General features: G+C 43.6%; 1 protein-coding gene across 11 annotated transcripts in view; it reads right to left on the bottom strand.

Moving 5' to 3' along the window:
- FBRSL1 (fibrosin like 1) overlaps nucleotides 1-26,671 on the bottom strand; it is an 808,905-nt gene that overhangs the window by 548,460 nt on the left and 233,774 nt on the right. The window lies entirely within an intron of this gene.

Genomic DNA, 26,671 nt, shown 5'->3' with positions numbered 1-26,671 from the left:
TATGTATGCATTACCAACAACTTTCCCCATGAATGGCCACTGTTAATCATGTAATTTTCTGCATTTCATTTTCTTCCAACCTCACTGTTCACAACTCCCTCTCCTCTATCTATCCATACATCTACCCATCTCTGCCTAACCCCCCCTCCAAGAATAAACACTTCATGCATCTGATAAATTATAGTCCGCAAAGGTTTTCTAAGAAGACAAAAACCATATCCAGCTATGTTAGAATACAAACACTGAAATTAATCCCTCCCATTATTTTCATCGGGCCTACTCTGAGTAGTAGTAACAATGGATGCAACACAGTGGACTCCAAGAGGCCAAAAAAAAAAAAAAGCAGCAGAACAATTAAGCGGCACTCTTAAAAAACAACAACAAAAACCCTTTTTAACCCAATTTGTTAAACCCACTGGATTAAAAGAGGTTTAGTGTGGTTTAGTGTAACTCATGCTGGAATAAGGTGGATATAAAATTAGAATAAAACAATCTAAATGAACCAGCCAAATGAGAATTTAATCTCCTTTAATTAAAAATAAGAACCCTTTTAAAAAACAACCCAGAAAGCTTTTGGCAGAGGAGCAAACAGAAACCAGAGCACCCAGTGTGCTAGGATAAAAAGCACACCCACCTTACTTCTACATAGCCTGTCTTTAGATGCCTTTGAAAGAGGATTAGACAAATTCTGGGAGGATAAGGCTATCAATGGCTACTACAGTAGCCATGAAGGCTGTTGTACTCTGGTCGGGGAAGATGGGAATTGTAGTCCAAAACATCTGGAGGGCCGAAGTTTGGGGATGCCTAATCTAGTAGGTTCTTCTGATGCTCTTATGGAAAACTACAACAGCATTTGGGGATACTGTGTACAGTTCTGGTCCACCTTACCTCCAAAAAGATATAGTATAACTGGAAAAAGGTTCAGCAAAGGGCAACCAAACGGAACAAGGGTGTGGAGAAACTTCCCTATGAGGAGAAGTTGCAATATTGGGGGCTTTTTAGCTTAGGGAAATGGTGCAAGGGGTGACATGCTGGAAGATGTGTATTACAATTATGCACGGCATGGAGAAAGAGGCTAGAGAAAAGCTTATCTCCATCCCCCAGAACACCAGAACCTGTGGACGTTTGTCATTGAGTTATGGTCAGTGGCTGGCTGGAATGTGAGGAGCCCAACAGTAGGTGGCGACAGAGCGAACGACAAGCAGAGTCATCTGATTCTCGTTTTTTGTCCCCATCCTCCTCCTTGCTGAGCTACACAAGAGGCAACTCTGAGACTAAGCAAGAGGGAGTAGACAGGCAATGCCACCCCCTGAACTGGTTGTTAAGGAGGAAGGAAGGCACCCGGGGACTGACTTAGGGCAGACTGAGGCTGGTGGGGCAGTGCCTTATTTGCCCTAATGGACATAGCTGCCAAGTCTCCCGTTTTCCCCGGGAAACCCCCTTTTTTATTACCTTTTCCCGGTGGTCCCCCGTATCACTTCGTCTCCCGTTTTTCTCCATTATTTCTCCTGCCGGCAGCCATTTTTTTTCTTTCCGATTTGCCCTTCTATGGGCACCAAAAATGGCCGCCGCCAGCTTCAAAAGTTGCATCTACGCATGTCCGGAAGTGCATAGACGTGACTTCCGGTCTTGGCGGTGGCCATTTTGGTGCCCACAGATGGGCGAAGCGACACCAGAAGTTGCGTCGGCACACTTCCTGACATGCGTACAAGCGACTTTTGAAGCTGGCGGTGGCCATTTTGGGTGCCCATAGAAGGGCAAAGCAACACCGGAAGTTACATCGACGCAACTTCCGGTGTAAAATGGCTGCCGGTCCCGGATTCTGCAGTCCGGAACTTGGAAGGTAAGCCTAATGGATCAGCCTCCACTAGCTCAGGTCTTTCTGCATACATTGACACCCTTCCTGAATTATTACGCACCCAGAATGGGCCCATTTATTTATTTATTTATTGAACCTAGCCACAATGAATTGTTACTGCCGAGAGGGGAGGGAGGGAGAGGAAGAATTGTGATTTTCATTTTCTCTTTAGATGCTTTAACAGAATGCTTTCCCCAGAGGAACGTGTTCTTCCTTTGGTCTCTGTCCCATAGGAATTATTCTTTATATAGAGTGGATGTTTCCCCCCCCCCTTGGGGCATCTTGGTAGAGTTTTGCTTTCAGTGTGATTCCTTATGTTATTGTCATACACCCCCACCCCCACCCCCACCCAGCAAACAGCACCCACAGTATTCCACTTTAGAGCTCTCAGATTGATTTCCCTACTCTTCCAGTCATAGCTCAAATGCCTCTTCTTGCTTGCATTTAGTGCTACAAATAGTTACTTAAGCCAGGATGGAGAACCCTGAACACTTTGCAAGACAGCAGCAGAGCACACACAAAAGGAGCCACAAGGGTTTTGTTCCTTTGCCAGGTAGAAGTCTGCATATTGATATGTGTTTCAGTATTGGCAGATAAGGCAGCCCAGTTGTAGAACACAAAGTACTGCCAGGAAGAACACAAAGCAAATCTAAATGAATGAATGTTGTTGTTGCAAGTGAGGAAGCTCGGAGAGCTTTGTCTGTAGTGCTTCGCTGAACTGATCAAAGGGTCTCGGGGTAAAAATGCATGCAGGAGCTGGAAGGTCACACATTTGCAGAGAGCTGTCGGGAAAGAAAGAAAAAACCCAGCACTTGCACCCTTGGTTCTCGCAGAACTGGACAGAGCAAAAAGGAAAAGGGAAACTTTATCACCAGGTTGCCCTCAAAACCTTGATCAAGGTTACAGGACCATTAGTCTTAGGTGGCCTTAAAGGTTTTTGGTAGTGAGGTGATTACCCAAATGCTTTGCGGTGTGGAAATATGGGGCACAGATTCTAATTCCATCAAAGCTTCAGAAATAGTGCAGAATCTTTTCCAGAAACTTTATTCTCTTCTTGAGGAATCTTGGGCGCTCTCTTACATACAGAATAGGGGTGGCCAACACTCAAGGCTAGGGCTGACTTCAGCCAGCTAGGGATCAAAACTCCAGGTAAGATTATGCTGGCACCATGCAGAAGATAAATGGTGCTATCAACAAAAGCAACAGAATTCCTAGGCAAGGGCATTTTGTCTCACCATATTCTTAAACATAGCTAACATCTGCCAAAAGGCTACAAGGGCTTACAACAACAACAACAACAACAACAACAACAACAACAACAACAACAACAACAACAACAACAACAACAACAGTCATTTAGAATAATTAAGACCAGGGTTTCCGAAACTTGGGTCTCCAGCTGTTGATAGACTACAACTCCCATCATCACTAGCTAGCAGGACCAATGGTCAAGGATGGTGGGAACTGTAGTCCAAAAACAGTTGGAGAACCAAGTTTGGAAAACCTTACTTAAGACTATGGAAGCTATAATGCTCCGTTAATCAGTAGTCACACTTTGGCTGTCCCTGAACTCAGCCTTCGTTAAAGTGACTAGGAATGGATATGGAAGGGGTTAAAAAGAAAAACTCTACTGCAGCCAACACACATCCAAGCACATGGTGTTACTTAAGCCTTGCCTCAGAAATATAAACCACGAAACGTTTTAATATAAAATGTATTAGCAACATCCTTTGACCGCTAAAGCTTATTTTAAAACCTTCATCTTTGTTCTTTTATGACTGACTAGAATTTGCTTTCAAGCTCTTAGCTGGGTCAGGAAGCAAAGAGGTGATGTTTAAAAACCTGTGAAAGCAAGGCTGAAATATTTCACAGAACAGGCAGCTAGCCAAATCAAAGTGACCATAATATCATCTCGAAAAGCATTCAGGTGGGACAGCTCAAGCTCAGGTACAGCCGATGAAAGATGACTTCATCAATAAAAGATACCCTATTGTCCTGAGATGTGAAGCTGAGGCAGATCAAATTTTTAACACACTCACAGGGAAAGGTCACAGAAATGGAAGTCTGAATCTGTCAGCTTGGTTTCTCTCAGTTTCTCATTTTTCCAATCTTACGGTAAATCCAGTCCTACATTTCCCAATCGTCTGCAAAAAAATTCTCATAAAAACCCATCCACTATTTTTTCCTGATACACACATCTTTGCAAAGTAATTTCCTCACATATATGTTATATTCACCAATATATGCATTTTAATGTACACTCTACCTTAGTATAAACACTTCTGTGCACATTATGTGGGCAGAGAGCTGCACCACAAAAATTCAGAGAAGTGTGAATCTCAAAGGACGGTTCTGTGTTTGGTTCTTGTAATGTTTCAGAAAGTGCAAATTTGGCAGCTTCTTCTTTAAACCTGAACTGGATCAAATTTCTCCTCCATCCCTAGTCACAGAAGAAGCTCCTTTCCCCCTTTGGCAATTATCATCTTCAGGAAGCTATTGCTAGAGAAGCACCCACTTAAAAAGGCAGCACCGAGCCAAACACAGCTGGGCTGAAAGATGGCATTAATTCTCCACTGAGCTGCTGAAAAATGTTATCCCTTGGCAAGGCAGCCCTTGGGCAGCCTCCTTCCTAAACTGCAAATCAGCTTCATGCCCGTTTTACGATTCAGGGCTGCGTGGCCAGGTGGAGCAGTTTCAAGGTTGTGTGGCAACTGAGCTTTCCTTCGACTGGTTAGAAGTGGCATTTCCCTGCAACCTCCTGAGAACAGGTTACTAAAGAAGGAACACCACAAATTATATGCTCAAGTGTATTTCCAGCCAAACCATTTCCCCATCTGGAAGCCTCTGGTCTTGACAAAAACGATAATAGTTTCTTTCCAATTTTTTTTTAAAAATTATGGACACTGCTGCATTCATCATCTGAGGCCCTTCTTCATGTGCCCCCTTCAAAGAAGGTGCAGAGGTTTGTTGAGCTTTTCAGTGGTGTCCCTTTGTATAATATTTTATCCAGGAAAGCACATCTGGTGCTACCGATGTCTCTTTTTAGCTGCCAGGCAAACATATCCTTATGGGACGCAGGTGGTGCTGTGGGTTAAAGCACAGAGCCTAGGGCTTGCTGATCAGAAGGTCGGCGGTTTGAATCCCTGCGATGGGGTGAGCTCCCGTTGCTCGGTCCCAGCTCCTGCCAACCTAGCAGTTCGAAAGCACATCAAAGTGCAAGTAGATAAATAGGTACCGCTCCAAGCGGGAAGGTAAACGGCATTTCCGTGCGCTGCTCTGGTTTGCCAGAAGCAGCTTTGTCATGCTGGCCACGTGACCTGGAAGCTGTACGCCGGCTCCCTTGGCCAATAATGTGAGATGAGCGCCGCAACCCCAGAGTCAGTCATGACTGAACCTAATGGTCAGGGGTCTCTTTACCTTAAACATATCCTTATGTAACAAAGGCTTGTGGTTGCTGATTGGGAGGATAGATAGATATGTCCAAGGCCTCTGTCCAAGGCCTCTGTTGTACTCTTCAAGTGGGTTAGGTAGGACTTATTCTTTTTAAAAGATATACAGTGGTACCTCTGGTTAAGAACTTAATTCGTTCTGGAGGTCCGTTCTTAACCTGAAACTGTTCTTAACCTGAAGTCCTTTAGCTAATGGGGCCTCCCGCTGCCGCCGTGCAATTTCTGTTCTCATCCTGAAGCAAAGTTCTTAACCCGAGGTACTATTTCTGGGTTAGCGGAGTCTGTAACCTGAAGCATCTGTAACCTAAAGCATTTGTAACCTGAGGTACCGCTGTAGTTGGATAAGCATTCAAGTTTTTGTCTGTTGCTGATTTCCATATCTTTGCTATTCTATTTTAACAGCAAATTACTTTGAGGGGATAAGAACAAATAATATATATGCAAAGAAAAGCATTATTAGACCCTCCGAGAGCGTTTTATTTACTGGATCTCAAGGAGCTCAGCCTCCTTCCATTTCTCCAGGCCCGGATACTGAAAATTCCCATTGGTGTGGGTGTTCTGTGTCTCTTAACTGTCTTTTTAAGAAAAAAACCATACCCCAAAAACTGCTGAACTGGAAGTCCCAAGATTTACAAGCTGGGGAAACTATACAGTCATACCTTGGTTCTTGAATGCCTTGGTACTCGTATGTTTTGGTTCCTGAACGCCGCAAACCCGGAAGTGAGCGTTCTGATTTGCGAACGTTCTTTGGAACCCGAACCTCGGACATTGCTTCCACGGCTTCCAGTTGGCTGCAGGAGCTTCCTGCAGCTATTCAGAAGCCACACCTTGGTTTCCAAATATTCTGAAAGTTGAACGGACTTCCAGAATGGATTCTGTTTGACTTCCGAGGTACGACTGTAGTTCAGTGGTAGAACATCCGCTTTGCATGCAGAAGGTGAACAATCCCTTGCATCTCCAGGTAGGCGTTCTGATCTTTGTCAGTATAAATCCGATTCCTATGTCCGTAAAGCAGTCCTTTATTACGAACCATCAGGAATGGAATCCTATTTTAATTTTAGGGGAAGCAGCATAGTTCAGTGGTAGAGCACTTGTTTCACATGCTGAAGGCCCTATTCAACCCCTGACACCTCCAGGTGTAAATGCCCCCAGTCTCAAATCCTGGACAGCTACTGCAAGCCAGTGTCAGCAAAACATGGGCCACTGCTCTGACTCAGTAGCTTCCTGTGTTCCTATTGCCACCCTTCTCTCTCCCACATCAAGACAACTCAATAACCCTAGGCTCAGCGGAAAAGGTTTTACCCTTTTGCAGCTGAAATAATTTGCCAAAATGGCCTCATATCTTCACGACCTCTTCTTTCAGCGAACGACCCGAGCTAGTAATTTCGTCAAAAGGTTCAGGTAAGAACCATCTGAAAACTCCTTGACTTTGGGGCTTTGCCTCGGGGTTAAAAACTTATTTCAGATGACCCCAGGTCAGCAGACAGTAATTTGAGTTCCCACAATAAAATCAAACTACACAACATGTTCCTTTTCTTTTCCTTTGGACAATGCAGACTCTTTATTACATTTGTGATTACAACGTGGCTATAACAATGTTCTCTAACAGGCAAGCCTCGGGTCAAATGAGTCCCTTGATCAATTTATCAGAGGTCCCTGGTTGCTGCTGCGGATAGGCTATGTCTGAACACTATCTTTTATTCTCTCCATTTGGCTGGAACAATAGGCTGTAGGAGCACATTTGCTAAGGTTGTTGTTGTTGTTCTCTGTCTCCCACTCCCACCCCTTACTTCTGTGTGCATTTTGAACAATTTGGGAAAAGAGGAAACTTGTGCTCTGCTTGAAATGAAATTATGAATTCACACATACTCTTAATTTGCAAAGTAACTAAGGGTGTATGGTTGGGAAAATGAAATGCTTACATTTAAAGCACTTTGATACAACTTTAAACTGCCACGATTTCCCCCAAAGTATTCTGGATGCTGAAGTTTTTTAAGGTTGCTGAGAGTTGTTAGGAGACCCCCTACTCCCCTCACAGAGCTACAATTCCCAGAGTTCCCTGGGAAGAGGGACTGATTTTTTAAAAGCAAGGGAGAGAGAGAATGTACAACATCAGCCCTCAGTAGACTCTGCCACAACAGGCAGTAAGAGGCCAAAAGTTGGTATGAAAAAAGAAATATTTGACTGCTGGCAAAAAGAAAAAAAGAGAGAGAGAAACATCATAACCAGACACTGGAGAGACCAGTCAGGAGTAAGCATGAACAAATGGTATCAAAAATTATGGGAAACAGCCTTATTAGAAAAACTAACCAACAAACTGAAACTGACACCGGCATAAATAGAAGAAGACGCCTTCACCCCGGTATGGCTCCCCTTTATCACACACACAGCCCAGCGAGAAAATGACAAGAATCCGCCAATAGCATACAAATCAATATGGCTAACCTGATTCAAAAATACCCACCCACCCCACTCACACATGAAAACAAAGTTCACCACAGCCAATCACAAAGAAACAACCACACCCTAGGCCAACTGCCAACCTCTCTCACCACCAAAGAAATGCAAGTAAATAGTAAAGTGATGCTGACACAAGATACCTTGGAAATTCAGTTATATAAGGCAGTGTTTCTCAACCTTTTTTGGGCCACGGCACACTTGTTCCGTGAAAAAAATCACGAGGCACACCACCATTAAAAAAGTTAAAAAAATTAACTCTGTGCCGCCCTATATTATAATTATGACTGTAAGAAACACTTGCCAAATATTGCTTTCCGGCGGGTCAGCGCTGCCGAGTTCTTAAAAGATCCGGGTTTCTGATCCACCCCACCCGACCCCGCCGTCCCGTATCTTACCCTGTGCGTGTTCTCGGACTTGTGAGAGGACGATTTGGTCTTCATGCCTCTGTGAATTAGCAACAAACTACCTTTTGAATGATGGAGATTGAATATTTTAAAAGTAGCTACTTGAAGTCCGCTCGATTTTCCAAAAAAGAGACACGCGTGCGGCACTATTAGCTGCTGGGGGCTGCCATCTTGGCTAAAGGATTCTGGGATGATCCTGTCACGTGAGGCATGGGGAAAATGGAAGTAATGAAAGCTTATTGGTCTGTGGAAACTAGAAGGGGCGAAGAAATAGGACGCCCAGGGAGGTGGAGTTTGCAGCTGCAAAATCGCCCTTCTCGTCGCCGCACGTCGCGGCACACCAGCCAGTGTCTCGCGGCACACTAGTGTGCCGCGGAACAGCGGTTGAGAAACGCTGATATAAGGGAAATGTATATTTGGGTACAATCAGATTGAAGGTATCATGCATTATTTGCTGCTCAGTCATTTGTATCCTGGAAATTGCCATCTATTCTTCAGTAGTATCTCTCTCAACACACACACACACACACACACACACACACCCCAGGAGCAGGAAGTAACTAAATCTGATAGCAGTACTAAATAATCTGTGTACTTTACAATACTATGTTTATTTTTGGAGGCTCACTTCATTATGGGGTAGAGATGCCATTCTGATCCTTTTCCAACTCTTTGGGCTGTACGATATAAATATATGTTGCAAGGGATTGCAGTTCAATCTGCAAAATTAGTTAACAAATCTCTTACTCCAAAGGATTAGTGCAAAACCACACAATACAATTCAAGGCACTCAGGCACTAGGCAACAAGCCTTTCTAATGCCTGCTGTGCTGTCGGCAATTTTCATATGAAAATTGGCTAAAGCATCAATGCAAGAAATAACCCCCGCCATAGTTGATAATGGTCTCCTATCTCCTAATCCTCTGCCAATACTCCACACATATAAATGAGTAAAAAATTATTTTATTCTTTGCGGGGTGGGGTGGCGGGTTGCCGTTTTGCAAAGGAAGTTACACACAGGCAAAATATTCCACCAATTAGAAATAATTATTGCAATACAGATTAAATTTTAATGTTCTTTACCTTTGTAGGACATCAGTCTTCTCATTCTTATGCTTTTAAGCTCAAGGTGACTGGTGATGTTAAACAAACCAGTGTTTTATTGTGACTTGTTTGCTGGGTCAAACTTCACATTCAACATTTTGAAGTTCTTTTTAAAAAAATCCTGCTATGTCCTTTAAAAACTATAGTGAATAAGGAACAATACCTGTTATGCAGAAGTCACTGGGGATATGCGCATGTCTTTTCTCCTAGTGTTTATACTTCCAAAGATAACCGATTTAATTTATTGCTTTGTCCCTTGAGGAACATTTTGTAACTGGAACCCGCACCAGCAAGGCCTATGTTTTAATCAGATTAACATGGTGTCCGCATTAATTAACCTTCTGTCTTGCTGACTTGAAAGGCCACAGGCATGAGTAGGTAAACTGTAGTCTAGCAATCTTAACGCAGATTTCCCTTTTGTTTCTTACGCTAAACACCTAAAACCTGATTTATTTCCGCCCCAGATGGCACCAAACTTTGCTTCCAGCCTTTTAAGCACTGGAAGAGCAATTAGAGCCAGGGGTTGCCAACCTTTGGGAGACTGTGGGCACATGTGCAAAGCAGATGAATGGTTATGAGCACCACGAGTGCCACAATTACCCCCCTCTGTTATAACCCACCTGAAATTGCCCCCACACTGCAATTAGGCTTTAGAAAAGCTTTCTATGGGCTACAAAAGGCTTATTTCAATTTAAGCAGGGGTGAGGCACTGTGGTTGCCAGGTAAAAAATACATGGGCAGACATGTGCCCGTGAGTGTCATGTGACCTGTGAGCTGCAGGCAGTGGTCAAATAGCCTTGAAGTGTCTAAATTCTGGTGTTGGCTAGCTAATGAAATGTAATGCACTTATTTTCTAAATAATAATAATAATGATAATAATATATTATTATTTATACCCCACCCATCTGGCTGGGCTTTCCCTGCCACTCTGGGCGGCTTCCAACAAACATTAAAATACAGCAAATATCACAGATTAAAAACTTCCCTAAACAAGGCTGCCTTTAGGTATTTTCTAAATGTCAGGTACCCTGTTTCTCATATTTTAAGACATACCCATAAAATAAGCCATAGCAGGATTTTTAAGCATTCAAGGAATATAAGCCATACCCCGAAAATAAGACATAGTGATAGGCGCAGCAGCAATGCCGGCTGCGGCAGGAGGAGGAGGAAAAAAATAAGACATCCCTTGAAAATAAGCCATAGTGTGTTTTTTTTGAGGAAAAAATAAATATAAGACATGTCTTATAATATGAGAAACACGGTAGTTGTTTATCTCTCTGACCTCTCATGGGAGGGTGTTATAAGAATTTCAAGGTCAATATCAGAGGGTGTTCCACAGGGCGGGTGCCACTACCAAGAAGGCCCTCAGCGCTGGACCTTAGTGTCTGGGCAGAACGTTGGGGGTGGAGACGCTCCATCAGGTATACTGGACCGAGACCATTTAGGGCTTTAAAGGTCAGCACCAACACTTTGAATTGTGCTCGGAAACGTACTGGGAGCCCATGTAGGTCTTTCAAGACCGGTGTTATGTGGTCTCGGCGGCCACTCCCAGTCACCAGTCTAGCTGCCGCATTCTGGATTAGTTGTAGTTTCCGGGTCACCTTCAAAGGTAGCCCCACACAGAGCGCATTGCAGTCATCCAAGCGGGAGATAACCAGAGCATGCACCACTCCGGTGAGGCAGTCCGCAGGCAGGTAGGGTCTCAGCCTTCGTAGCAGATGTAGCTGATAGAATTAATGCAATGCAACACCAAAGTCAGAGATGCTCAGTATCAATCAGATCATTTCTGTCATTTAAGTAAAACAAGGACCGAGAACACTTCGTGCTTTTAAACCTGAAAGTTTAAGCTTTCTTCTCTCTGCACCCCATCTGTGAATAGAAGCTGTAATTCAATGTTTTGCTAGCACAGAACCAGTCTAGGGTCCCCCTTGCTTTCCTTATCCGTTGGCACCGAGCAGCACTGCCTTCTGAAGAAGACCAGGAGAACTTCAAAGGAAGAGAAAGAGTAACTCAAAGACAGGCAGTAGAAAATGAAACTTTGCTTAAAACTGCCTGTTGCCATGGTGCTGCAAATGCAGATAAGAACATGTTTTTGCAAACCAATGAAAACGTATACATGAGGTGTCCACATGTTTTGTTACCCAGTTATATTGCTTGAAAGAGATCGTTCACAAGTTAGTCAGAAGTTATAAAAGTGTCTTCAATTTTGTATTCTCAGCCCAGCTTTTTGGAGCGACCCTCTGGGCCACTCTTGCAGCTCCATGAATAAAAATGAGTTCCTTCCATGCGCTGTTATGTCTTCATTTGGCCTGGAGAACCGGGGTGAACTAAAACCCCTTTTGCAGAGTAACAGGTCGAGGACCTGGGAGACCAGGGTTCAAATCCTCACTCAGTCATGAAGCTCACTGGGTGACCCTGGGCCAGTCACAACCTCTTAACCGACCTCACAGGGTCATTGTAGGGATTAACTGAGGGTGTGTGTGGTGTGTGTGTGAACCATGTACTACTTGGAGGAAAAGGTGGGATATAAATGCAGGAAATAAGTTCTTCTGCTTACCAATTTAAGAAAGCTGGAGGGGCCAGACAGATGGAGATGTCTGTTGCCAACCTGGCATCCAGAGATGTCCACATGATCACAATTGGACCCGCGCTAGTTGCAAAATGCGCCTGGCAGCTGGGGAATTTCGAACTGCTCAGAAGTTTCCATTTCTGGGTTTTCTGCAGGCTGCTACCACTTTTTACTATCAGCAGGCAGAATGGGGAACTCAGTGCCAGCGGAGTGACTTTAGCCTAGCACAGCTGCTCTAGGTGGGGTGAAAGGAGAGCACCACATCCAAACTCTCCCAACCCTAAAGATTGGTGCAATAAACCAAGATATCAATGAGCTTGCACCCTAAGATAGCTGGGAACAGCAAGTTCAAATCTATTGCTTGCAGCCTGAATTGAGATAATGGGTTAAACCACAGAGCCTAGGGCTTGCTGATCAGAAGGTCGGCGGTTCGAATCCCCGCGATGGGGTGAGCTCCCGTTGCTCAGTCCCTGCTCCTGCCAACCTAGCAGTTTGAAAGCACGAAGTGGAAGTAGATAAATAGGTACTGCCCCGACGGGAAGGTAAACGGCGTTTCCGTGCGCTGCTCTAGTTCAGCAGAAGCGGCTTAGTCATGCTGGCCACATGACCTGGAAGCTGTACGCCGGCTCCCTCGGCCAGTAAAGCGAGATGAGCGTCGCAACACCAGAGTCATCCGCGAATAGACCTAATGGCCAGGGTCCCTTTACCCCTTAACCTTTACTGTTGTTAAATAGCTTACCAACATTAGAATGTATGTGCTATCACAGTCACTGATATGGGATTGGTCGCTGTAATTGTTTTACATACATTTATGCTCTAATACAGTTGTTACAGTCTGTAATTCTTGCAGTTTATCCCCCCCTCCTGTGCATATATGTATATACCTGCCAACTTAGGTAGATAACACTTACTTATTTCCCAAAATTGATTGTAATAAAACCAGGCTAGATCAAAGCGGTTTACAAAAAGAATAAAACAATAAAATTAGCAGTAAAAATGAAACAGAAAAACAACCATTTAAGATATTCAAAAAGTAATCAAAATCAGTGATAAGGTGAACCCTAGATTAAAACGCATGTTAATATTCAACGTTCATAATGCATCTGATGAAACAGACCCTAGTCTTTTAAAGGTTATACTATAATAAATTTGTTGCTGATGCCACAAGATTGTTGTTTTGACACGAATGTTTCTAACTCAAAGCTAAACATTTGCTCAACAAACAAGCATCTTCACCCTCAAGAATCCTTCTTGCTCTGAGAGTCTTGCTCTGAGAGGGGAGTGTTGTGACCCGACCCCTCCTCCATGGTTTCAGCTGGTTTCCAGGCCTTCCTCCTTCACACAGAAGAGGGTTTGGAGAGCTGACTTTGCTTAACAAATAGCCCAAAGGCATCATCTCTCCACTGCCCTTGTGGTGACAAGTAACCTTGCTAGAAGGACCACATGAAAAACAGAGGGTGTGGGTTGTTGTTTTTTTAACCTAAAAGCTGTCCTGAAATCAAGAGATGTGCTTAGTCAAGCTGTGTGTATTCTCAACAGTTCATGTAAACCATCAATCAGTTAGCAGTATGAAAATTGGCTCCCTGAAGAATCACAGTTCTGGAAATGGAAATGTAAGGAGGAGGGGGGGAGGGGGTGTGTGTGGGGTGTGAGGGAAGTGGGAATACAGTAGTATTGCCTTGAGCTGCATTTTGCAGCGCAAGCACCACCGAGCGCTGGAAAACAAGCCTCTCTTTTGTACGCTTCTGTGAGAAAACCCAGCAGAGTCAGACCCACATCATTAAAAGGCTTTAAACATGAGCTGGCTAGGACCATCTCTTTCTTCCTCTCTTCTGGTGTAGCTCATGATGTGGCAGTTCAGACATACCGAACCACTGCTTTTCCTCACAGGACTGTGTGTGTGGGGGGGGGGGGGAACCGGGATCACTGGTCAGGAATAGATGTACTGTTTGTTCTCTTTACAGAGCAAGAAAGGAGATTTATTCTCTCTCAGGGGCAATCTCTCCATGGCGGTAACATCATTTCCCCCTAACTGTCCAGGTTAGGGGTTGCAGCGCTCATCTCGCTTTATTCCCCAAGCGAGCCAGCGTACAGCTTCCGGGTCATGTGGCCAGCATGACTAAGCAGTTTCTGGCGAACCAGAGCAGCGCACGGAAACGCCGTTTACCTTCCTGCCGGAGCGGTACCTATTTATCTACTTCCACTTTGATATGCTTTCGAACTGCTGCTAGGTTGGCAGGAGCTGGGACCGAGCAACGGGAGCTCACCTTGTCACGGGGATTCGAACTGCCGACCTTCTGATCGGCAAGCCCTAGGCTCTGTGGTTTAACCCACAGCGCCACCCGCGTCCCTTAGTTATTAATTATAAGTTCTCAAATAGGGCCTGAGCTCTGTGACAATTTGTGGAAAGACATCAATGAGATTTGGCAATCTGCTCATAAAAGGTTGATGGAAGCTTCTCAGATTATTACTATATCGTGTCTCTTGAATATCGCTGCTCAGTCTGTGAGACCATTTCAGCCTTTTCACACCTGCCATATCTCCGTACGCTCTTGCAGAGTTGGTTGCTGCTATGCGTTCTAAAGCAGTGCTCCCCAACCTTTTTATCACCGCGGACCAGTCAACGTTTGATAATTTCACTGTGGCCCGCTGAGGGGGGGGCGTTTATTGTTTATATTTTATTTAGATTGTTTTGATTTAATAATTTTAATTTAATTGTATTTAATGATCCTTAGGCGGCCCGGTACCAATTGATCCACAGACCGCTACCGGTCCGTGGCCCGGGGGTTGAAGACCACTGTTCTAAAGGACATACTATGGTCATTGATACTGGAAAGTGGTCACTTCCTGTTCATTCTAACACTTCAAAGGAGTTCACAAAACTGAATAAAGAAGGAGAGACTATAATATGACTGACAGCACTTATACCATGTTTGTTCAAATAAGTGCACTGACCTTTAGATATGTCTACAGGACTACCGTGAAGAATAAATAAATTAGGCTGGAATACGAATTCCAACAATTTCAGGCCCTGTGCATTATATTTCTTGTCCAAATAACAGCGTGAGGTTAAGAAAATATATTCCAAGTGTAAGCCTTAAAGACCCTCTGTAGTTCCTCCAATTTGGGCATTAAAATCCCCACAATAAGTATAAATCCGCTCCTGTAGGGATGTTAGATCTGACCAAATCTTGGTGGTCAGTGATAGACTATTAGTAGGGGTAAGGTAGGCGTTTATACAGACTAGAAAGATTCCTAATTTAGCTTTGATCTGTACTGAAAAAAAGATAATTATTCCAAAATCTGCTATCAAATCTTCTTTTATCAAATAAAGTGATATTAAGGTAGTCAAGCCCTTACTTACTTGCAATAAGGGAAATGGTGGGAAAATGCACTGCAATGTGTTTGTTGCAACATTGTCTAATACTTCCAGAAAATGGGTGGATTGCACTTGGAAGCATCATCTTTCTCACAAGGTTGTTATGAGGACAAAATGGAGGGAGGGAGGGAGGGAGGGAGGGAGGGAGGGAGAGAGAGAGAGAGAGCATGCCACTTTGAGTTCCTTGGAGGAAAGGTGGAATATAAATGTAATAATAATAAATAAATAATTGAATCTTTAATGGAGCTTTATACTTCTGCTGCATTATATTTGAATGCTGTGTGTTGCCCTGATTCTTCCAAGAAAAATATTGATTCAGCAATAATAACATAGGCTCCCACCCCCCACCCCGAAACAGGGCATATAAAAAACATCTTTACATAAACAAATACTAATCATTGCAAAGTTGACATTCCAAACATATAAAACCGAAAATATTCAAAATAAATAAACCGTGATTGGGATTCCAAGGTAGAAAGATTAGTAAGCATTCTCTCTCCTCCCCCCCTCCCCCGAATTGTTAAGGCAGTGGTGTTAATTCTGTCCTTAACAGCAGACTTAAAAACATGACTTCGAAAAATCTAACTGGCTGAATTACCAAATAAAAAATAAAAAATCAGTTGGATTAAAGCCAACATAAAAGTCCTTTTAAAGGCAGGGAAGGGAGGACCAGTCAAGCCTCACTTGATAATCTGTTCCATCATTAGAGAAAGAATCCTTTCTTAATAACTGTGGTCAAGAAACACCAGGCGACTCAAGGCATCAGAGTGGATGGAGGGTGGCACTTCAGAAACCTGTAGGCCATATGCGCCCCCCTTCCTTCAAGGGCACATATTAATCTACTGTGAACCAGAGTAGATTGTAATGCAGCCTTCTCTTTTCTTAAAGGTTTCCACAAATGGATGCACCACAGTTCAATGGACTAAAAAGAATGCTGCTGCCAACACTTTGCTTATAGCCGCTGCACAGATGAATGTAAGAGAAAAGGTTCAGAAGGCAGGAGAAGAGGGAGAGAGGGAGGCAGAGAAAAGAAACCTCAGACTATTATTCTCCCCCCACCACCACCACCCTAAACACTATCATTATTTTTAATCCCATCCTATAATTTGTGGTTGCAGTTGACACAGATCTTTTGAATGCTTGAGGTTAATAATACTGCCACAGCACACAGTCCTGGACGATTCCCAATAGCTTCCTGTCCTCAAGAGAGCACTTTCAGCTGCAGTATCGCAGCTCCACAGCTAGATTGTAAAAAAATTTTTGCATAGTATTTTAAAGTTCACCAGGAAGCAGAGAACACAGAACAACCCTATTTATTATTTAATCTCTTATTGCATCTATGCTCCAAGAAGTGGGGTGTTGCTTGGCAACGAAGAAGAGTGGCATGAGCTTCACTGAGGGAGTACCTGTTTTGACTGGCTGTGTAGTTTTAAGGGAGTTTTTCTTCTGAGTTTTTCGGTTGAATGCCATTCTGCTCTGTACCAAGGCCTAAGGAAACATCTCTGTTCCTTTCTTAAATTATACACTGTTTTTGTTCCATCTGCTTTATATTTAAATAGCTTTGCTAACAATATGAATTCTGGGAAGGAGAATGTGGCATTTGCATAGATGCACTGCGACATCACAATGGGTCAACCCCCTTGCAGTCATGCAGAAGATGGAGTAGGCTTGTTCTGTGTCGCTCCAAAGAGTAAGACAAAGAACTAATGGATGGAAAATGTAGAGAAGCATATTTTGTTGTAACATTAGGAGAAGCTCCCTAATGGTAAGAGACTGTCTCAGGAGGTGGTGGGCTCTCCTTTGCTGGGAGAATTTAAGCAGAAGTGGACTGTTAAGGGTCAGTGCAGCTAAATCCTGCATTAAGAATGCTGCAATGAGCAGCAGGTTAAATTGGCCTCCAAGATCCCTTCCAAGGCTATGATTCTATAACATATACAGTCAACAGGCACTGATCATGCCCTTAACGGTAGGAGTCATAACTCAGTGGTACAGCACATGGCTTTCATGAAGAAGGTTCCATGTTCAGTTGTTGGCATCCCATCTAAAAAAGGATGGGATGGTGGAAAACACATTCTGCTCAAGACCCCAGAGAACTGCTGCAAGAGTAGTAGGCCATACTGGGCTAGATGGTGAAAATAAGGCAGCTGCTTATATGGAACTATGTACCTAATTGTAAAACTGGTTTGTTTGTTTTCAAGGCTGTTAGCATTGTCCAATTTGATGTCCGACAGATGTTTTCGACTACAACTCTCATCATCCCCAGTCTGTGTGAGCAGTGGTCAGGGATGATGGGAGTTGCGGTCCAAACTTTCTGGAGGGGACCAGGATGGGAGATATTTAAAAAATGATCAAGTAGACGCATTCCTAGCAGGAAAATTTTGTTAGGCTTCGTACAAGCTTTTTCAGTTAACTCAGAACTACTGTAATTACTAGAGAGAACACAAAGGGCCTCTACATTTATAAGCAAGCTACGGTAATTTCTTCCATTTCAACTACTGAACAGCTGAGCATCATGGTGCAGCAACTTCCTGCAAAACAAGCCCGCCCTATTCAATGATAACTTCTTGTTTATTTTGTGGTTTTTTTTATTATCTGAGGCCAAGGTGACATAACAGAAGGCGCCTGCCTTTTCCTCCCAAATAAAGAAAGGATTTTGCATACAACAAAGAGGGTGGAGGGAAGCTGCAAGGCTGGTGTACTGAGTTTGCCAATTAAATCCAAGGGAAGGAGAGAGTCTGAGATACAATTACGGCTTTCTGTAAATTACTTCATGTAATTAAATCTGCTTCCCTAAATTACAAACCATTTAGCTCTTCTTTTATAATAATGTAAGCAATGACCAACAACAACCTTTTTATGGAGCCTGATGTCATAAAAATTGTTAGCAACAAAATTCTCTGTCTCCTCATTTCAAAGCAGTCATTGTAATGAGATCCATTTTATGTCTACACAGAAAGCTGCTCTGAGGATGAGAGGGAGAGGGAGCACTTTGTTCTTCAAGACACTGCTCCAGGGCTGGGACAGTATTTGATGAACCATGGCCTGTTTGGAGTTTGCTACTGATCAGCTAATGAGCAGGCACGGGAGTTAAAGGTGTTTTGCAAAAGAGGTTCCGTCAAAAGGAAGATTTTGTTTTATTTTATGTGCAGTATAACAGAGGTTCAACAACTCTCCTCTCCTCCCATTCACAAAATTGATGGCTCATATCTCAGTAGCACAGCATGTGGTTTGCATGAAGAACATTCCAGTTTCAATCTCTGACCACTCCATGTAAACGCGTCAGGTAACAGGTGATGAGAAAGACCTATCTCTGCCCAAGACCTTGTCATAAACAATACTGGCCTATGGCTGTACACACCCTATACCTTTAAAGCATATTTGAAACACATTTACCACCCCAAAGAATTATGGGCATTGTAGTTTGCTAAGGTTTGCTTGGAATTTTAACTCTCTGTGGGTAAAACTAACATGCACAGACTTCTTTTGAGTGTCAATGTGCTTCAAAAGTGTGCACTGAAGTTATATAGCAGGGGTAGGCAGCCTAAGGCCCGTGGGCCGGATGCGGCCCAATCACCTTCTCAATCCGGCCCGCGGACGGTCCAGGAATCAGCATGTTTTTTACTCGAGTAGAATGTGTCATTTTGTTTAAAATGCAACTCAGGGTTATTTGTGGGGCATAGGAATTCGTTCATTATTATTATTTTCAAAATATAGTCTAGCCCACCACATGGTCTGAGGGACAGTGGACCTGCCCACGGCTGAAAAATGTTGCTGACCCGTGTTATATAGCATGTGCACATGGCTACAAAGTTCACTGGGCAGCCTTGGAAGTCCCAGGCTGTGTACACACCATACATCTAAAGCACATTACTTTACCCAAAGAATCTTGGGAACTGTAGCTACAATTCTCAGCACCCTTAACAAACTACAGTTCCCAGGATGCTCTGGATAAAGTCATGTGTCTGGGTTTGGTCATTGGGGAGGTTGAGGTTTTCTTTTAAATCCCCAGAAACAACCAAATCCTATGCACACTTTTCTGGGGGCAAGCTCCTCTGAACCATAATAAGTCCTTTTTTACCCAAGTAAAAATTCTCATTTGCAAGGTCCTCAAACTGCAGTTAATTTGCAAAGTTCTGGGGCTTTCACTCTGATTGGAATCAAAGCATTTTAGGGTTGGAACAGACTTTTGAAATAATCAGGTCCAATTAGTGCTCGACAACACTGAACAAATACATTAAAAAAAGGATGGAGAGGGGGTAATGTGCGTGGACAGTTTCTGTTTCACCTCAGGCAGCAAAATGTCTTGGGCTAGTCTGGGCTGTGTCTGTGGGTCCTCTATTATAAGGGAGCACAGGACACAAAGGGACTTCCCAGTAAATATACGTAAGATTGTGCTGTTCACTAGGTTATACAGTGGTGGGTACAAAAGAGATCTGATGTTGCACCAAAGGCTATTGGGGTAAAGTCAACACAGCTGCTCTCCATTCTGATTAAAAAAAAGAAGCTAGCAATTATTCAATCCTGTCTAGAACTAGAACTCAGGTACGGGAAAGGATGCCTGACAGATGGGGCCCTAACTTTCAAATTTCCCAACTCCCTTGTCTAACCTGACAGGAGGCGCAAGGCCCAGAAAGGGGTTGCTTAGCAACCATGCTACTCTCTAGCATGGGGGAAATGGATGTGGTAGGCCCAGATGTGTAGCAGGGAGAACCCTTAGCCCCTGAAATGCCATCTCCAGAAGCAAACAGCTATGTGTGTGTGTGTGTGTGTGTGTGTGTGTGTGTGTGTGTATCTCTAGGGGATGACGACAAATTAAAACAATGAAAGTGGGGGAGGCAGCAGGATAGTTTCTCAGAAAAAAATGAAAAAAAATAGTGCATGTACATTTTGCCTTATAGCTCAAATTCTAGAAAATATTCTTTTTAAAAAAGAATGAATGAATGAATGAAAGTTACCTCCATAATGGACGGCAATGCGAACAGCCCCCTTTGCCTCTAGGCAACCTGTACCTGTTGCTATTCCTCTCAATGTTGCTGTCCCACCCCTTCAAACAAATGCTTAAACAAGGAAGAACCATGTATTTAGCAAGCCGAGCATCGCTTACTTCTTTTTCCCCCACAGACGTGCCGCAGAGCTGTGTGCTCAGGGCTGGCAGTAAGAAGCTTTAACACACCAGGATAAGCTCTGTTAAAATGACAGGGTTTCCCCCTTACTCGGTTGTTTTCTAACTCCCTGCCTGCTGCCAGCGCCGCACCGTGCCCAACAGTTCCCCTGCACTTTGTATTCTGCTTTCGGCATCAAAATGCCTAACCGGGACTTAAAGCAGATTTTTAAATTAGTTCCTGACAGTGCAAACAGATTGCTATTGATTGAAATGAGCCTTATTTTAGTTCTTTAGATGAGCGGCCCTAATGACTAAATACTGTATTGCCCATTTCAACACTTTGTGCTGGGGCTCCCCAGTGGTTTCTTAGGCAGCTGCGAATTCTCTGTGCCTTGCAGATTACTAGGAACAAACAGGAGAGAGCCATCTGTGACTTCAGAGCATGTGGCAGCGGCTTTCAGGCTGAGCTAAGAACTTAACAATGGAGAACATCACCCTCCTCGGCCCCTCTGAAACAGGCATATTGCTGGGTGCCATTTTGAAAGCTCTGAACTCGCATGTCCAAAGTCTGTTTCGGGGACCTAATTTGGCCCCCGTGGCAGTTTATTTCGTGGGTAAAATCCTAAAAAAAAAAAACCTCAACAACTTCAATCCTAAAAAAACTTTGGTTGGCCCTCACGGCCTTTCACTTCATCAAATCTGGCCCTCTTTGAAAAAAGTTTGGACACCACTGCAACCAAATAGGACCATACTTTTCTTGAATGAAACTCACAGGACTAACAAATTTGCTATGGCATAACCATTTGTGGCGCTGTGGTTAAACCACTGAGCCTAGGGCTTGCTGATCAGAAGGTCGGCGGTTCGAATCCCTGTGACGGGGTGAGCTCCCGTTGCTTGGTCCCAGCTCCTGCCAACCTAGCAGTTCGAAAACACGTCAAAATGCAAGTAGATAAATAGGAACCGCTACAGCGGGAAGGTAAATGGCGTTTCCATGTGCTGCTCTGGTTTGCCAGAAGTGGCTTTGTCATGCTGGCCACATGACCTGGAAGCTATACGCCGGTTCCCTTGGCCAATAATGCGAGATGAGCATGCAACCCCAGAGTCGATCATGACTGGACCTAATGGTCAGGGGTCCCTTTACCTTTACCTTTTAACCTTTTGTGGGCTACTCACTCCACTTCATCAGATGCAATTTGCTAGTCTTTAAAGCAGGGGGTCACCAAAAGAGTGCCTATGGGGGCAATAGGGCCCTTGAGGTCTTCCCCTGGAGTACACAAATTCCCTGAGGTCCTTCTCTGCCCCCTTGGTCAGGAGGTGCTTACAGAAGTTGTCTTTTTCTCCACTAAAAAGTACATACCAGTAGAGCTGAAGGAGGAAGTTGGAACAACACTATTTCCCACTTTCTCTTTCCTCCATTCCGCTTGACTTTACATTTAAGCTGAACTTCACTAGCTTAGCCAGGACTTTCTTTCCTGCCGGGCTGCATTTACAGTTCTATATAGGATGCTTAACTGCAGGAGGAGCAGTCAAGGAGAAGCGAAAAGGGCAGAAAGGGTGCCAGCAGCAGCTGCATGTTTCTCAAATCAGGCAAAGTGTCTAAACTGGGAGGGAGAAAGCTAGTCTCAGAGATTTGCCTCCACCAGCTTGCTTGCTGTTTTAAAAGTGTGCTTCAGGGTGAAAACCAACCAGATGGAAAACCCGCTTTAAAAACATGTAAGAAAAACCCCATTGGCAAGCCTGATGAAGTTCTGCTGTATATATAAACCAAGTGGGATCTGCAACAAAATGTTGCAGTGTGGAGTACTGTTTACGTGAAAATAGAGAGCAGTTTCATAGACTATCTTCAGCTTTCTTTATCGGCGGTTGTAACCACCATTTTCCACATGCCTAATACCCTAGAACAAGCACCCCCAAACTGTGGCCCTCCAGATGTTTTGGACTACAATTCCCATCATCCCTGACCACTGGTCCTCTTAGATAGGGATCATGGGAGTTGTAGGCCAAAACATCTGGAGGGCCACAGTTTGGGGATGCCTGCCATAGAATGAGGCCTAGGTTTAGGGCTGGCTGGTTCCCATTGAGACTGGTAGGGCTGAAGGGAAAGAGAACAAGGTCACAATTACACCATGCATGTAAAATGCATTTAAACCACATAGCTTTTCTCAAAGAATCTTGGCAACTGTAGTTCATTGAGAGTGGTGAGAAATGGAGCTCTGTGAGGCAGTAAACTACAGTTCCCATTATTATTTGGAGGAAGCTATGTGCTTTAATAGTGTGTTAATTGTACTTTAAAGGTATGGTGTGGATGTGACTCAATAATAGGTGTTGCCAGAGCCAGGCAGAGCCAATTAATTTTACTTTGGTCTCCATCCTCTTCCCCAATTAGTTCAAGAAGGGAAACACTGAAACAAAGGGAGATCTGCCTACCAACAGCATGTGGCCCCTGGAAAGTTGCCCAGAAGGGAATGTGGCCCCCACAGGCTGTGTGTGTAAAAATATTTCTGTGAGACAAAACGCATTTGCAATCCAGGTCCATACCTCTTTCCTTCCTTTGCTCCTTCCCCCACCTCTTCCTATTAATTGGTGTTTTTTTTAAACTATCGTACTAATTTTATATAAAAAAAATGTAAGTAAAAATATCTCCCCCTCCCCCACCCACCAGTTTCTCTACCCACAGATAAAGTGGAGGATTTCTGGAGGCTATTTTAGCCCAGCTTTTCTCTCTTATCAGGAACAGCAAGTGAGGAAACCTTTGCTGCTAGCAATACAAATGCTGCCTCGGCCATGGAACTATCAAGCTGATGACTGAGCACCAAGTTCCCCCTGCAAACATCCCAGATGAGCAGCTGTAAGTGATAAATGGCCTGCCACCCCCCTGGTGCTTTTCTCTCTTCACCTCCTTAGCTTTGAACAAACATGTTAGTTCAAGCAAAGGCTGCTGGGGCAGCCCCCATTGTGTATGACTGGCAGGCTAGACTACTGCCATCTCAGGAGTTTGTTAAATGCATTGTCAAATTTTGAATGCATGGGGGAAACGGCTGGAGGCCTCGAGCAGGCAGGGGCGGGAGGGGAGAGGGGGAACAGCCCAAATCGGTATGCCTCTCACATTCTCCAGCACTCCTTGCCTCTCTCTCTCTCTTTGCAGCTCTAAATTCCCCGCCAGGCACCACACAGGAGAAAGTCGAATCACAGAAAGCATACGAAAATTGTGTTTGTTAACCACACCACACACACGCTCACATCGGTCGGGGCGTTGCAGTTGCACCCAGCAGTGCAGATACTGCTTTGAGCAGGTTCTTAGACACAACAGCTTCTAAGCAGGGATGGACAAACCTGTTTGGTTTGGTTTCTCTGTTTCTTATTTTTCCATTCTTAAGTTTGGACCCCCACATTTCCACACCAATTTGAATTTTTTTTAAAAGTGAAAATCCAGCAGCATTTTAGTGCAAACTTCTCCTGATAATAATTGTATTTGCAAGATACTGTATTTGCAAAGCGGTTTCCCCCTGTAAAATGCATTTTTAAACATTAGTTTCACTAATGTAGACATTTTGTACACATTGCATGGCTAGAGAACTGCATTCCAAGATTTAGAGAAACACGAATTTTGAGGGGTGGCTGTGTTTCAATTTGTGTATGGTTTTGGAAGGTATGAACTAGCTAGGCTAGCTAGGCTTTAAATGCCAAGTGAATCTTATTTCTCCCACATCCCTACCAGCAAGTTCCCACAGGTTATATCCAACATTAGAACGGGCCTTTTCATTGGTGGCTCCCACATGCAGTTGAACCCACGGAGGAGGGCATCTTGTCAAAGAACCCTCCAAAAGTGGGAGATGCCCTTCTTGTGATGATGCCCACAAGGGAGAAGGCAAGCCATTTCCCTCAAAGCATCTAAGGTGGCCCTGAGGACAATCTTTAAAAGTTAATCTAACCATGACCTGGTTCCCTATGTTTCTAAATTTTGAGGGACAGCCAAAGAAGCAGAATGCAGAAAGAATTAGGAATTCTACTTACACTTTAGATGAATAATTTTTCTTCATAGCACCGGAAAAAAATACTTGTGTTGCCAAAAATCACCACCTGAACTATCCACAAATAGTTGCTCTTCCCAAAGTCCTCAGCCAAGTCACTCAGCAGGGAGACATGTCACAATGGAGGACATGACACCATTAGCTACCTTGCTTTACAAGAGGCATGGCTCCCCTTAATATTCATTTTTTCAAATATATCTTTCAGTGGGTTAAGTGGTTTTATTCAATTTATTCAGAAAAGATCTAGAGCTGGCTTCATCTCGCACGGTGCATTTCTGGACAGAACAGGATACACCTTGCAAACACACACACTTTTCAACATGGCGGGGGTCATCAAGGGAAAACACTTCTGGCCTAGACGATGGCTGCTGTTTCTCACTTAATAGTTAAAAACAACCCCTCTCAACACCCTGTAGTAATCTGTCCAGTATTATGATGGACAGGAGCAAGACTTCACCCTTAGACCTCCTCATCACCCTGTTTCTTTCAGTTTCTTCCTGTGTTCTGCCAATAAACAGCTTTCCTTAGGCTGCAAGGAAGTGAAATGTCATGAGTTTGTGGGTGCCAGACTCCCCTGTGTCATGAGTTTCTGGGTGCCAGGCACTGAACCCCTGGACAGGGGTTCAATCTGTTCAATCTGAGGAGTTGATCTAAGCCTTGTTTAAATACACCATATATTTGATATTTTGCTATTATAAACTGGTCGAAACCATTTTATTTCATTCACAAAAGAAAATCTAACGTGATTATGATAAAGGTTTATATAATAAAGGTTTATTGATCCTTTTTGTAAGTTGTTACCTGTCTACTTTAATGTAGGCTTGCCTGGCGCACTTGTTACATATCTTTAGGCAGTCTTTGGCTTTTACCTATCTAGGTCCTTTACGCATGGGTGGGATGTTTTAATTGTTGTTGTTTTCAATGCTGGTTTTAATGTATGTATATATATATATATATATATACATACATTACACACAGATGTATATATACATTACATGTGTGGGTGGTGGTGGGTGGTGGGTGGGGGTGTGTTTATGTCCATGTGTTAGTTTTTTGCTTAAAATGCTCTGTCGCTTTGAATTGCAGTGGTAAAAAAAGTGACCAATAAATTTAACAAATAAAAACAATAAAGTTCTAATCAGAGTAGACCTGTTGAAATTGAGGAACGTAAGCCAGCTATGTTTCTTAACTGCAACAGGTCTGTTCTGAGTAGGATACACGGTATTGTATTACAAAATATTCATACCCTGCCCTTCCATTCTTCCTTCCCCAACAACAAAAGCAACATTTCCCCAGGAGTGCTTACAACAACAAAAAACATAATTTCAAGAGGGGTAATAATATAAAAATGAGCAACCATAAGCAATCATAATCAAGGCAAAAGAAAAAAACACACAGTAAAACCACTAGATGTGTGGACAGCTTCAAATTACTAGACACAGGAGACTGGCAATTAAATACCTCAGAAAATGACACAGGAGAAGAAAAAAGGCAAGCCTCTGGAGGAACACCACCAAGAAGGCCCTTTCCCAGAAGGAGGGCCACTGACAATGATCTCAACTCAAAGGCAGGCTAAACTATCAAATATCCTAGTCCCAAACTGTGAAGAGCTTCAAAGATACGCACCAGCTGCCTGAATTGGTCCTGAAATGAAGCAGGAGACAATGCAGATGCTTCAATTTCCTTCCTAGAATTTGACTCCGCTTCATTGCATTGGCAACTACCTACAGTCTGGTTCTCCACAGGCAGCAAGAGGTATATGGTGGATTTCACATTTGGAACTTTGAAAGCCACAGCCAGGCCACAAACACCGCCATTTTTTTTAAAAAGGTAAACCACAAGAAACAACTGAGATAATTTGCGTCAGATATGTTCAGGTACACCAGTGAAACTAAGCCAGCAGAGAGACAAAATGGCAAATACCAAAATTGTAACCCCCACCCCACCCCACTTAATTCTTGAAATAAACACTTTTCTAAAGCAGGGGTGGAGGTCTTGTGGCACTCCAGATGATGTGGGCTCCCAACTCTCAACAGCCCTAGTAAGCATGGATAATGTTCAGGAATAATGGGAGGTCTAGTTCAGCAACGTCTGAGGACCAGAACCTGGGGAACACGACTCAAACGAAACAAGCCTAAGGTCCACAATTTCCCTGAGTGTGGCACACCCACAAACATCTGGACCATTCTGTATTAATCTTAAGTTCAATGCAAATAATATTACACCCCCCCAAAAATATTAATAGCAGCAAGTCCAAAGCAAATAACAACAATATTAACACTTGCCTCTCCCCCCAAGGAACCACCCGCACCAA

The sequence above is a fragment of the Zootoca vivipara genome, chromosome 17, assembly GCF_963506605.1.
Source record: "Zootoca vivipara chromosome 17, rZooViv1.1, whole genome shotgun sequence".
NCBI lineage: Eukaryota > Metazoa > Chordata > Lepidosauria > Squamata > Lacertidae > Zootoca > Zootoca vivipara.
This window is presented reverse-complemented; position numbering and strand designations above follow the sequence as displayed.